Source organism: Anguilla anguilla, chromosome 13 (genome assembly GCF_013347855.1).
Source record: "Anguilla anguilla isolate fAngAng1 chromosome 13, fAngAng1.pri, whole genome shotgun sequence".
Lineage (NCBI taxonomy): Eukaryota > Metazoa > Chordata > Actinopteri > Anguilliformes > Anguillidae > Anguilla > Anguilla anguilla.
Window position 1 is genome coordinate 16,024,347 of NC_049213.1, and position 12,637 is coordinate 16,036,983.

A 12,637-nucleotide genomic window follows, 5' to 3' on the forward strand; every position below is an offset into this window, starting at 1 on the left:
TTTTAAGGGGCGGGCGGACATGTTATGCGAGGGTACGGCGTTCAAGCGAGTACTTCGGTCAGGGACACAATGCTCTATTAAGTGACTTAAGCCACGAGTTACAACTGTAAAACTATACTTAAGATAACATTTAATGGCAGACTTCTGTAATTACGTACCATCTAACACCGTTTCATATATGGGAAAAGCACCCAATCTACATAGCGAAATATGACGCCAGCTACCGCTGTGGGCTACGATTCTCATTCGTGTGCAATTCCAATACCACAAAAATCAACCCTATCCACCGGTAACACATTTATGTGAAAAATCTAAAATAAAAACTGGATCGAAACGTTGGCTTCCTTCGAATGCTCGATAGGATTGCGACGTTCTGTCCCAGAACTCCATATGCTGGCGTGGTTATGGTAGCTTCTATTTCTCATCAAGCCGCTGCAACAAATGACGTTAAGATGACTAGATAGCCAATCCACTTTCTTTCGAAACTTATGACAGAGGAAGGTAGCCAATCGGATTAGAGCATTTTTCCTCTCATTCACGTTCAGACAATGATCAGACGGTCAAAAACGTGCCTAAACGCTTGAGACCGTTCGGAAATCGCGCATTTAAACATTTCCACTGACCGTCCTTTGTATCGTGTTCTGCAAACAGTGAAGTCATTTCCAGTGACCAAGATCGAAAGGGAAAAAAAGAACGTATTTTGTATTATGTTGTTTTTAAGTCTATACGGAGATCTATTAACACGGCTCTCCACTGTGTGCACGAAATAAATGCGCACTACATGATCTGCTTGAGGGAAAAACTTGTAACAGAATACCCAGAAAGAGGTTGTCATTTACCCTGTCCAATCTTTTGCTAGATCCTCCTTTTCCATTCACAATACTGTTTAGGTGGGGCTGACCCTACCTCTATGGCGTAGTCCCTGGTTTAAGGCCCCGGAGACCCCGTGTTGCTATGGCTGGCTATGGTGTTAGTATAACGCAACGCAGGGTTTTCCTTTTGCGCTACTCCTATAAATAAACCGATTTTTAAAAGTAGAATTGAACCAATATTATAGTCCCCTAGCAAAGAGTTCATTATTCCACGGCTTGTGTATTAATAACGTGACCAGTTTTCCCAGTTTGTTGATCTGATCCACGTTTTGTTTTTGATTTCTTTCCTAAGTCCACATCACCGCTTCTCGACTCCACTCCTGAAAATGCCACACTGCCGACAGAGCAGGGGCTGCAAACTAGTTTCTGCCACCCCTCCTTAAAGCAGCGACCCGCCCTCTTTAGATGGACAAGTAAAGAAAAAATAGGCGCTGTAACTGTCCAATTGCTCGTTTTTGCCCTTATTTTCTATATTGAGTGACATTATATTAGCCAGTAGTGAAAGAGGGGCGGGACTCACCGGCAAAACCAACCCACTCTTGAGCCCCTGTTGTAAGACCGGGGAAACCCCGTGGTGTGGTTGTGTGTCAGTTTCGCTGAGACCCGCGGTCGATGCCGGTTAGGAGGGGGATGGGCGCCACTGCGAATGTTGAGGACCTGAGATAGAATCAGAGCCTTGTAACACATAGAGCTGCACATCTCCCTTTATAAACACCGATTGTAAATAATATAAAACACCATAATAAACGAATTTAAGCAACGGGAGTTGCACATTGACTTACTGAGGAAGTAATGTGCCCACGACAGGACAGGGAATAAAACTTAAATACCTTGCGTAAGGGGCACTGAGAAGTCTAGTAGGTCCCCTGCAAAGGGAGCTTCCTTTCAGCTCACGGCTTTCAGGAAACACCGAGGTCCGAAGAGGAGGCCTACTTTTGTGATTCGCCTCGATGTTGGATTAATAGTGGATCTGAAATCCCAAGAAGAGGCATTTCGATTTGAACTGGGGTGAAATGTCCTACTAGGTAAGTTTATGTTATTGTGAAACATATTTGGACTGTTTTGGGTTTTTGAAAAATGTTTAGTTATCCTGTAGTTTTCTATCACCTACATGTCATGTAACTAACACGAATTTACTGTGCATAATTCTGTTTGTTGTGTTTCCTTGGGTTGATGTATTCTTGGCTAAGGACTTTATATTTTACTGGCAATTTCACATACAAACTGGCAGAATAATTGTATTTGGTCATGTCCTCGTGTAATGCACAGTAATTCTGATAATGTAAACAATGTACCTTCCTGCGTTTTTTGTTACCTGTAATCTCAAAGTGCATCAGGGTTGTTGACGTGCATTTACATGGAATTGTACAACATGGGGTGAAATACATGTAAATACTTTACATGAAAGCATCTACTAAAGGTGACCAGCTACTGTAGTTGTTCTAGCTATTTAGTTAGCTAGCTGTGTGCCAAGTCCCATGCCTCTCAGATCCCTGGCTATTAAACTTATAAAGGCAAGACTACAATATTTGCACTTCAAGGCTGGTTGTATAGTTAAATGAAGTTAGCTTGCCAAAAGATTTTTGGAGTGTTTTCTTTAATCAACTAGCTAATAATATGACATTGGACAAGTAGCTAGTTAGCTAGCTACCAACGTCTGGGGTAGCATATAGCAAAATAGCATGATAGCTAACTTAATAGCAAGGGAGCGTTTCCCAGCTGAAAGCCATATTGATTTCATGATTATTTAACAAATAGTTCTAAAGGTTCTGATTTTTTTAAAAAGAAGCTTGGCAGATAAATAACGTTTAACTTTTTGGACATGATCCAGGTAGGAGTTTCTCTTGCATCCCCATTCGGAATCTAACTGGATACTGCATATTATCAAAACTATGCTAACAGTTAGTTAGCTAGCTGGATAATATTTGCTATACATTTTTTCGTGTTGAAATTCTACTTAATTTTCTCCGTTTCTCTTGTTCCTCTGTCTTAAAATGAACCTGGGGTCTTCTTTTGACAGAACATTATTTACGATTAAGGGTGCAGTTTAACTTGCATTTTTAAAATGTTGAAAATGGTATTCCTTTATTGATATGGCTGTTAAGGACGATACTTGAACTTTCTCTTTCTCAGCTAGCTAGATAGCTCAAAGCTGTGACTTGCTTTTCTCATTCTCCCCCCACCCCCTTCACCAACCCCCCAACCTCAGAAGCGATGAGGAGAAATGGGTGGTATTTGTGAGGGGAGCTCGCGTTTCCTTTTTTAGCCTCCATTTTTATTTCAACAACAAGTGAGACGAAACGAGAGAGACAGAGGGAATGGTGATTAGGCAATGAACAGCTAGTTGTGGATAATTTACAAAACAGTCGCCTTGGAGTCACCACGATCACAGTATCATAAGTGTTAACCACACATTTATGTCGGGTAGCATTGTAAGTAACATAAATGTCCAGCAAACTAGCTACACTGTAACTACACAACACACTGGGAAGGCTTATTTCTTTCCTCAAAAGAAACCAAAGTGAAACCATCGTCGAGTTGCTTTAATACTACTTCATTCGGTAATTTTTGGCACATGGGCCTATTTTGGGCTTTTTTTTGTTGAATACCAGGGGCCAGGGGATTGATACTTGCTATGAGAAAGTTATCTCACGTCCCAGGATTGGACCAAGTTGTAAACTGAATTTAGTCGATCATTTTGGATGCATTTTGCGGGACATGAATCAAGTAGTATTTTACCTAGTTATGTCCGTATGGGAACAGTCATCTGACGACACCGCAGGCCTATTGCCAGCTGAGAAATTCAGCCAGGCAGTTGTGAAGTGGAATAAGTCCCAAACAGTGTTGGATAAGTAGATTGCTTGTATAAGGTTATGGAATGTAGTTAATTTCTTCGGTTTGGTCGGTATCGTTTTGTTTATCTGTCATACGCCGTTTCAATCGAATTAAGTTCTGGTAGGACCCTCATATTTCAGTGTTTGTGTAAGACAATAGGTGTCTGCAGAAATGCCTGCGAAAGGCAGTTGTCTGTAGCTGCTGCGCGCAGCCCCGCTCCGTTGGCCTACGTGCGTTGTGCAGCTGGCTCGCTGCTGTAAAAGGAGGTGAACAAGTTCGCTTTCTGCTGTAGCAGTTTTGTAGCCGTCTGCGGCGCTGGTTCAATGCGCAGGCCTAGCCTAGCGACCGGATGCGCGCGAGGGTGTTCGCAAGCCAGCGTAGCGTCATCGCTGAATTGAAAGTGCAGTTTCATATGAAAGGAGACCACATGTCACATTATACAGTTCCCATAGCTTGATCAATTTATTTCCGTATTCCTCACAGATGTATGTGAGATGCGTTACTAAGGGGCAAATACAGACAAAAAGCTGTTCCTCACAACTAATGTTATGGCACTACTTGGCAAAAATGGCCCCTGTAGAAAACGACTTGTCCCATTTGCAGATCGAATCTTCTTCTGTGTCATGGGAAGCTATTTCAGATGGGTTTAAAGTGCGACGAACAGGCAATTTTTCTTAATTTTTGTTGACCGTCAGATGCCCTTACGATAGACGTCTAGAACATCTGAGTATTTGGTGCGCTATTGTGTGGTTTGCTTCGACTCCATTTGAGCACAACAGACTGCGATATAGCTGCGCCATTAAATGTAATGTATTATTTGAAAATGTGTCGTATTACAACTAGTTTCATTGTAGCTAGCAAACATTATTGTGACTAGCGTGAAAATGATCTTATGAACGCGATGTAACTCCGTGAATGTATTTAGCAGTGGGCTCTCCTGTAGAGGGAGGGTTAGGTTGCATGTCGTAATGTTCGTGTGAACAAGAACTATTTCTATTAGGAGCTAAGATTTGTGTATTGCATACATCTTTTGAATGCCCGGGGTTATGGTCTATCCATAGAGGAAATCACAAATGTACTTTCAAGACAGAAGAGGGGGGTAAATGTTTATTCTACCTACGCTCAGGAGTGGATTAAGTGTGGTCATTTTTCTGTTGCACACCCTCTGAGGTACCTGTCTCATCAGTTTCACAGTAATGTGTGCTTTGCATTCTTACACTCATACCAAACTGCTTTGGTTACCTGGAAGCTGGGGATTTCCACAGGGAGCAGGATGTAACAGTAATTCACTCCTGGGTCAAAAGCTTGCTCAACCAGAAAGTGGCAGGAGCAATCTGCAGTCTTTTTAAGGGGCAGATTAGCTGTAGCCGTGTTGACTGATTGTAGGCAAAGCAGGAAAAACTAGCCTTCTGGTTTCAAGAACCTGAGTGGCCCACGGACTCTGTAGAGGGTGTCCAAGGACGGGGGGCTGCGGCTGCAGCTGCGAAATGCTTTGGCTGGTAACTATGCAGTAAGAAGTCCCTTCGTGTCTGAGCTGCTGTGGTTCCTGTAGAGCTGCGCTTCATTGGCTAGGACCTGCATTCTCCAAATATATATTCAAGTCTTTTAATAGCTGCTAGAGTTTAGCCCTCTCTTTTACTATTAGAAATATGCCCCCCCACTCTCCCCCTGTGCCCCCCCCCCGCCGCGCCTCTGATACCCTTGTTATTCGGAATACAGCGTGTCCACAGTGACAAGCCTACTGTACATACAGACTTCTTGTGCTGTTTAGTTAAACACAAAACTTTTATACCAAGCAAGTGTTTAAACGTTCCATCATTGTCATATGTTGGAATTTTGCAGTCTGCAAAATTCAGCCTGTCCACCAGTGTGAAGATTACTCCCCACTCAGCGTTTCAAAGTATAAGCAAAACGTTCCATTTTTCGCCTGCTTCCTCACAGACATTGTTCGTTAATGGTTACCCACGTGTTCTTTAATTTGAATATTGTGTTTTATGAATGTTGAACCATGGTTCCAGCTGTGGTAATTTGAATATGCCTGGGTGTTTAATTTCACATATTAAGATGCGCTCTACAGTAAACCATTTCTCAATACTCTGTCCTGGACAGCGTAATATGTTCCTTTCCTGAAATTACATCCCATTTGGAACTTTTTGTTTTGGAACTCCCCCCCCCCCCCCCTCCAAATTCAGCGTTTCCTAAAAGCACGATTCGGCCAGCTTGGGTTTGTTTTCGGACAGAATTCCTTCTCGAGTTCCAAACAGTGGAAGCCAAGCATGTAGATCAGCAGTGTTCTTCAGTTTCAGACTCCATATTGGCATGCTTAAGAGGGGTTCAAAGAGGAGAAAAACAGGGAGGATTTTACTGGTGACTTTGAAGGAGGTCTGAATTCAGACGTTGTGTCTTAAGGAGCGCGATTAAACGCACCAGATATCGCATTTACCGTGCTTTCTGGTCAGTATTGCGTTGTCCTGTGATTCCTTATGGAAGACGGGTAACGTTATAGCTTCAGGTTGCGTTTCTCTGTCCTGCGAGGCTTGTTTTTGAATGCTGGCTGTGAAGTGTGTAGAATTTCCCCCGAAAGAGGGCCTCTGTCCTTTCTGAAACTTTGGGAGATCTGAAGGAATGCTTAGACAGAAAGGTTAGCCTGTCATGTGATAACATTTTGCAAAATGGATTGCTACGTACTAGCACGCGTGCGCGCACACACACACACACACACACACACACACACTCAGCACACATGGAAGCAGGCATGTATGCATACATATATAGATACACAAGCACACACACACACAAACCTGAAAATGAATAGCACTAACATGGAAAGCAAACATTGAACACTTTTTTATTTAGCCTTACTTTTTGTGCGTATGTGAGTTTGTGTAAACGTGCATGTGTGTGTTTCTCTGTGAGCGCAAGGGTTAGTGCGGTTATCCATGTGTACGAGTCCGTGTATGTATGATCGTGTGTTTGTGTGTGTGTAAGTCTGTATGACCATGTGTGAGTGAGAGTGCGTGTGTCTATGACTGTGAGTGAGAAGGTGTGCGTGCGTGTGTTTGTGCATGTGTATGTATGACCACGCGTGAGTGAGAACGTTTGTGCGTGTGTTCGTGTGCGTGTGTGTGTGTATGACTATTTGTGGGTGAGAATGTGTGTGTGCGTGTATGTGTGCGTGTGTATGTATGACTGTGTTACCGAGAGTGTATGTGTGTGTGCGTGTGTGTATGACCATGTGTGAGTGAGTGAGCGTGTGTTCCTGTCTGTGTGCGAGAGAGAGAGAGATAGCGAGAGAGAGAAAGAAACTTTGACCCTCCGTACAGTGTGAATGCGGAGATGTTTGCGATGCACGCTGTGTGTAAGGAACAGGATGCTGGCCCGGCTCCAGGAGAAGGACAGGATTCCAGCAGAGCGCCGACTGCATCGGGGGGGGGTGGGGGGGGAATGCTTTAACACTGAATGGAAAAAAACAAGCGCGTCTTTTCTCCAGTTACACGCTCGTTCAGATTCCTCCAGTAGCACCTCCAGCACCACACCAGTTACTGTCGCTGCAGACACAGCGAATCCACGTCAGACCCCCACGCCTTGCTTTTATAATGAAGCCATGATCTTTTTTTACACGCATTATCAACATCACTAACCCCACCCCCAACCCTCCCCCCCTCCCCCCCACCCCCCACCAGCAAAAAAAGGAAAGCGCGCTACGTGGCTCAGATCCCTGGCCGTTACGGGGCTGCTGCTGACGGCCCTTCGCGGTGCCTGTCTGCCGGCGGCTCGGCAGCGATGACGTGTTGTTCGTGCGAGAGCTCTTTGGCGAGAACCTGTCGGTGCGCTCCGGCGTGATTGCTCTCGCGCCGTCTGCGGCCGGAGCCGCGGGTAGCTCCGCCTCCTGCGCGGCATTTCTGTCGCGGACGCGCGGCTCTGACCGTGGCTGGCCAGGGCTCAGCCCTTTCATCTGCCAGCGTAATGAGAGAGAGTGTGTGTGTGCGCGCGCGCGTGTGTGTGTGGGAGTGAGTGCGCACGAGCTCGCCTGTGTGTGTGTCTGTGTCTGTCTGTCTGTCTGTCTGTGTGTGTGTGTGTGCGTACGCATGTGTGTGTGCGCCTGTGTGTGTGTCTGTGTCTGTCTGTGTGTGTGTGTGCGTGCGCATGTGTGTGTGCGCACGCGCTTGTATGTGCACCTGTGTGTGTGTGCGTATGTGTGTGTGTGCACGTGTGCGTTTTCATGTGTTTGTGTTTGCTTGTGTCTGTGTGTGTGTGTGTGTGTGCGCGTATGCATGTCTGTCTGAGTCTGTCTGTCTGTCTGTCTGTCTGTCTGTGGGTGTGTGTCTGTGTGTGTCTATGTTTATTCCTGTGCGTGTGTGTGCTTATATTCGTGGGTGGGTGCGTGTGTACTTGCTTGTGCGTATATGTGTGGGTGACGCGTGTGTGTACGCTTGTGTGTGTGTGTGCGCGCGTCTGAGCGCGTGCGCTGCTTTCTTACCCAGCAGCTGCTGTGTGCCTCTGGCTTCCCCTCGCACAATGGGGTTAAAACAAGCCTTCGTGACGCCTGCCTCCCTGCTGCTCGCTGATTGGCCGAGGGGCCCTGGAGCTTCTCCAATAAAGCAAGGTGTTTCCACAGGACGGACTCTGCACCCAGGCGCTCTTGTTGCGGGGGTCTGCTGTGTGTTTTTGCTGTGGAGTGCAGAGGCTCATGGGAGAACACGGTTGGGAGGGAGGGAAGGGGTGGTGGGCGGAGGGGGGGGAGGCAGAGGAACAGAACTTGGCGATTTCATTCACCCCGGATACCGCCTTATAAAAGGGCTTGTGGGTGCTGTCCTTTCATCAGTGCAAATAACTGGCTCTGTTACCGTGAGGCAAGAGAACATGCATGTGCACACACACACACACACATCTGCACACACACGCATGTGATATTTTGGATGTAAAGCAGGCCTTTTCTGCGCTCCCTTTTTCTGTGAAAAGCAGCCAGTCCCATTTAAAACTGCAGTTCTGTTCCTTTTTTAACAAACCCATTTTTCTGGGTGCCACGCAGAAAACAGAGGCGTGGTGTTTGTTCGTTCCCGGGGTTGGGAAACGCTGGTATCGGGCGTGTGTGCTTTAGAGGGCGTCGTCCCTCCATGCAAATGCAGATGACCGGCGCGCTGTGAGCACGCTGACTGGGGCTGCGTGTCCGAGCGAGACAGAAGAATGACGGACTGCGTTGGCGCAGAACGATCGGCACGTTTCTGAGCTTTAGCTTCGTGTTCCAGACGGATTCGCACCTGAAGCCAAGTTTCAGTCCGGGGGGGGGTGGGGGGGTGGGATTGGTCGGCGTGGAATTACAGCCCCGTTTCTCTTCTGAAACCGGTTAGGTCAGATTGAAGGAATGGAGAGCCGGCGACCTTTGTTCCATTTCACACTTCCTCTAGCGCGCGAGCGAGAGAGCGCGCGTCACCCAGCGGCCTGTCCTGCGGTCACGTGACCACCGCGCCCGAACGCTGGTCCCTGTTCGGTGACCGGACTGTGGCGGGAAGGAGGGCGGCGGGGTTTCGGAGAAGAGAGCAGGGTGACCCGCAGCGACGGGTTCAGGGCGTACGTTGCATCCTGCTGGTGACACCGCGGAGACGCTCGCCCGCCCCAGGAGGAGGCTCCGGCGTTCTCATTACCGCGGTGGAGGCGTGGCCCCTCCTTTATCTGGCTGCTGATTGGCTTCACGGGCCTCACGGTGGCCATTTGCTCAGCGACTCCCCGGCTAACGTTCTTTTCCGAAACCAGACTCCGCAGAAATAAAGAGTGGTGTGGTGCCCCCCCCCAGCCCCGTTGGCCTCTTTTTGTCAGTTAGAAGTCCATCCAGTTGTGTGAAGCCCTAAAGCGCTGCTCCCCCCCCTCCCCCCTCCACATATTGACATATTGTGAACAGCAGAGCGGTAGTTTTGGCACGGTGCCTTCTTGCCGGTCCCCTCGCCCGCGCTGCCCGTTTCCCTTAGTTCAGCATTTGTCTGTCCGGCCCTCGCTGCCGGTGGGCCCTGCTCTCTTGTGTAAACGACGGTCGCCATGCCGATGTGCTGTCTCGGTGTGGTGGGGTGAGCGCGTGCCCCTCCGTAGGCGAAGCTCGTTCAGAGCACCGCGCTGTGGCGCTCCTGTAACCCGTCTTTCAATGTCCTGCTCATTTTTTGATTGGCGGTTGAGAGTCGTCAGCGCGATCGCATCCCATCGACATTGCGGGCTTCATGGTTCCGTCTGCGCGTTACTGGCCAGTAAATTTGGGAAATTGTGCGTACAGAAGCATTCGCACCGAGGAAACATTTAGCGTCTGGCTAGCCCTCGCGTCTGCCTCGGTCGGGAAAGGGCCCAGCGTCTGCTGCGAGGCGTCTGGAGAGCGAAATGTCCCCCTCCCCCCGTTTGTGCGCGTTTCATCTTGGAGAAGGTTAAAACCTGGGAAAGCTCTCTGCTTATTTTCACATGTAGGCTTCGCATGCTTGCAATTCCAAACTGCACATTCGGCGTAAAATTACAACCCTGCTCTTCCGTTCGTTTTTCTTCAAATTGCCGAGGCATTTGTTTTGTCTCCTTGTAAGGGTTTCAGTCTTATACGGGAAAGGAGGGGAAAATGAGCTGGGTTTGCGAGGAAAACGGGCAGAAAATTGGTTTTATCATCACATTAACGTGGCGAAGGTTTTGGGACCAAAGGATATGAAATTGAACGTTGCCCTTTAAATCAGGCATTCCAAATAAAAGAACGCATTTTTAAAAGTTGGCTCCCGTGTTCATTTCACATAGTTTATTTCCAGGGTAGAATTATATCCTGATGAATTATTGTGTGTCATTAAGTCGCTAGGCTTCTCGATGTGTTTGGCACAAACCGTTGCAATGCAGCTGCTTAGCTACGCGGTTGGGTTCCAGACGACTCTGAGCTAGCGAGAGGGCCGCGTTTGAGGGAGCTCCGTTTGCTTGCGTTCCTTTTCCGATCGCTCTTCTGATTTCTCCTCTTCCTCCTGAACGGATCTTTGCGCTCGCTACCGACGGTATCGTGCCGCGTGTATCACGTCTGCGGCTGCTTCGGTTTCTGCTTCGTTCCGCTGATTCCTCTCGCCTCACCTGTCAACCTGACAAAAAAACCACGCGCTATCCTGAGTTTAAGTGCTCATTAAGTGCTAAGTGCTAGCCGTCTGTCGTCAAACTTTTCTCATTCTTAACATTTTTTGCTCGCTAACTGTAACGCTGAATTTTTCAGTCTTTTTGCTTTCTTTATTGTACAATTCAAAAGAAGCAAACCCGCCTGCATTGCTTTCAGTTTTAGTGTTTCACGTATTAGGGACTATTCATTAAAGTCCCTGGACTGCTCATCTGAAAACCTCTCTTCTATGCTGTGTTTCTTAATGGTATGGAATGCAAGGCTGCAACACGGTTTTGGAATATTTGACCGTTTGAAAAATCCGACACTAGGTCGCCAGTCATTTCGTGGGGTCGGTATTAAAACGCTTTTTCATTAACAGTAGTGGAGGACAGTTCCAGGTACTCTTTATCCACGATGTTCGTGAAGGAGCGTCTAAGACCCCGGCAACTTTTTGTGCAGTTCCCTGCCTCCGAGTTCTTCAGAGCTTGTATTCACACCGAAAGGACATTCACTCTGCCTGAAGACAAAGAAGTGCCATTAGGCATTCAAGCCCCTGATGTCATGCTGTCTTTGAATATCAAATGATTTCAAATGCACCCCTTTAACATACAGCAGTTAATAGGGTAAATGTGCAGGATAAGCCAGTTGGTCATTCTGTTGAGTTTATTTTTTTATTTTTCTACTTCAGATATGGGTCTGACAAACTGAAAGAGCCTTTGTTCCGAACCTGTGTTCCTGTGAGATTGTGCAGTCCTCACTCCGCTTGTTAGTCCCCCTCCAGTAGCCGTATAATGGAGTTTTAAGAACGTTTGTATCATTTTTGGTTGGGAGGTGTTTTTTAAAAATCTGATGTTGTGTACAGTCTGAGGCCGGCGCTGTGAGTGGCTTCTCATTACCGTGCGGATCCTCCATTCTCTCCCCCCCGGGTCTGTGTGAACCCAGAGCCGCCCCGGGCCCGTGGCGGGCTGTCTGGGGGGCGCGTGGGGTGCTGGGGCCGCGAGACTGCCGTCCGGCTGGCGGTAACCCCACCCCATGGAGAGGGAGCGGGAGAGGCAGAGGCAGAGTGCTGCGCTCACGTCCACCCAGGCTCCGGCAGCACCGAGTCCTTATCTGTGTGTGTGTGTGTGTCCCTGTGTGTGTGTGTGTGTGTGTGTGTGTGTGTCTGTGTCTGTGTGTGTGTGTGTGTGTCTGTGTCTGTGTGTTTCCATGTCCCTGTGTGTGTGTGTGTGTGTGTGTGTGTGTGTGTTTCCATGTCCCTGTGTGTGTGTGTGTGTGTTTCCATGTCCCTGTGTGTGTCTGTGTGTGTGTGTGTGTGTGTGTGTCTATGTGTGTGTTTCCATGTCCCTGTGTGTGTGTGTGTGTGTGTTTTTTAAAAAGCATTTTGCATCTGTGCTCGTACTCCACCTGGTCTCTGGCCGCTGGTCCACACATTCCCCAGGGGACTGTGTGCTGCGCTGGGGGAGGGGCGGAGGCCTGCTATTTTTATTTATTTGAGTGTGTGTGTGTGTGCATGTCTGTGTGTATGTGTCTGTGTGTGCGTGTGTATGTGTCTGTGTGTGCGTGTGTGTGTGTGCGTGTGTATGTGTCTGTGTGTTTGTGTGTGCGTGTGTGCATGTCTGTGTGTATGTGTCTGTGTGTGCGCGCGTGTGTGTGTGTCTGTGTGTGCGTGCGTGTGTGTGTGTCTGTGTGTGCGTGCGTGTGTGTGTGTCTGTGTGTGTCTGTGTGTGCGTGTGTGTGTGTGTGCATGTCTGTGTGTGTGCGTGTGTGCGTGTGTATGTGTCTGTGTGTTTGTGTGTGCGTGTGTGCATGTCTGTGTGTATGTGTCTGTGTGTGC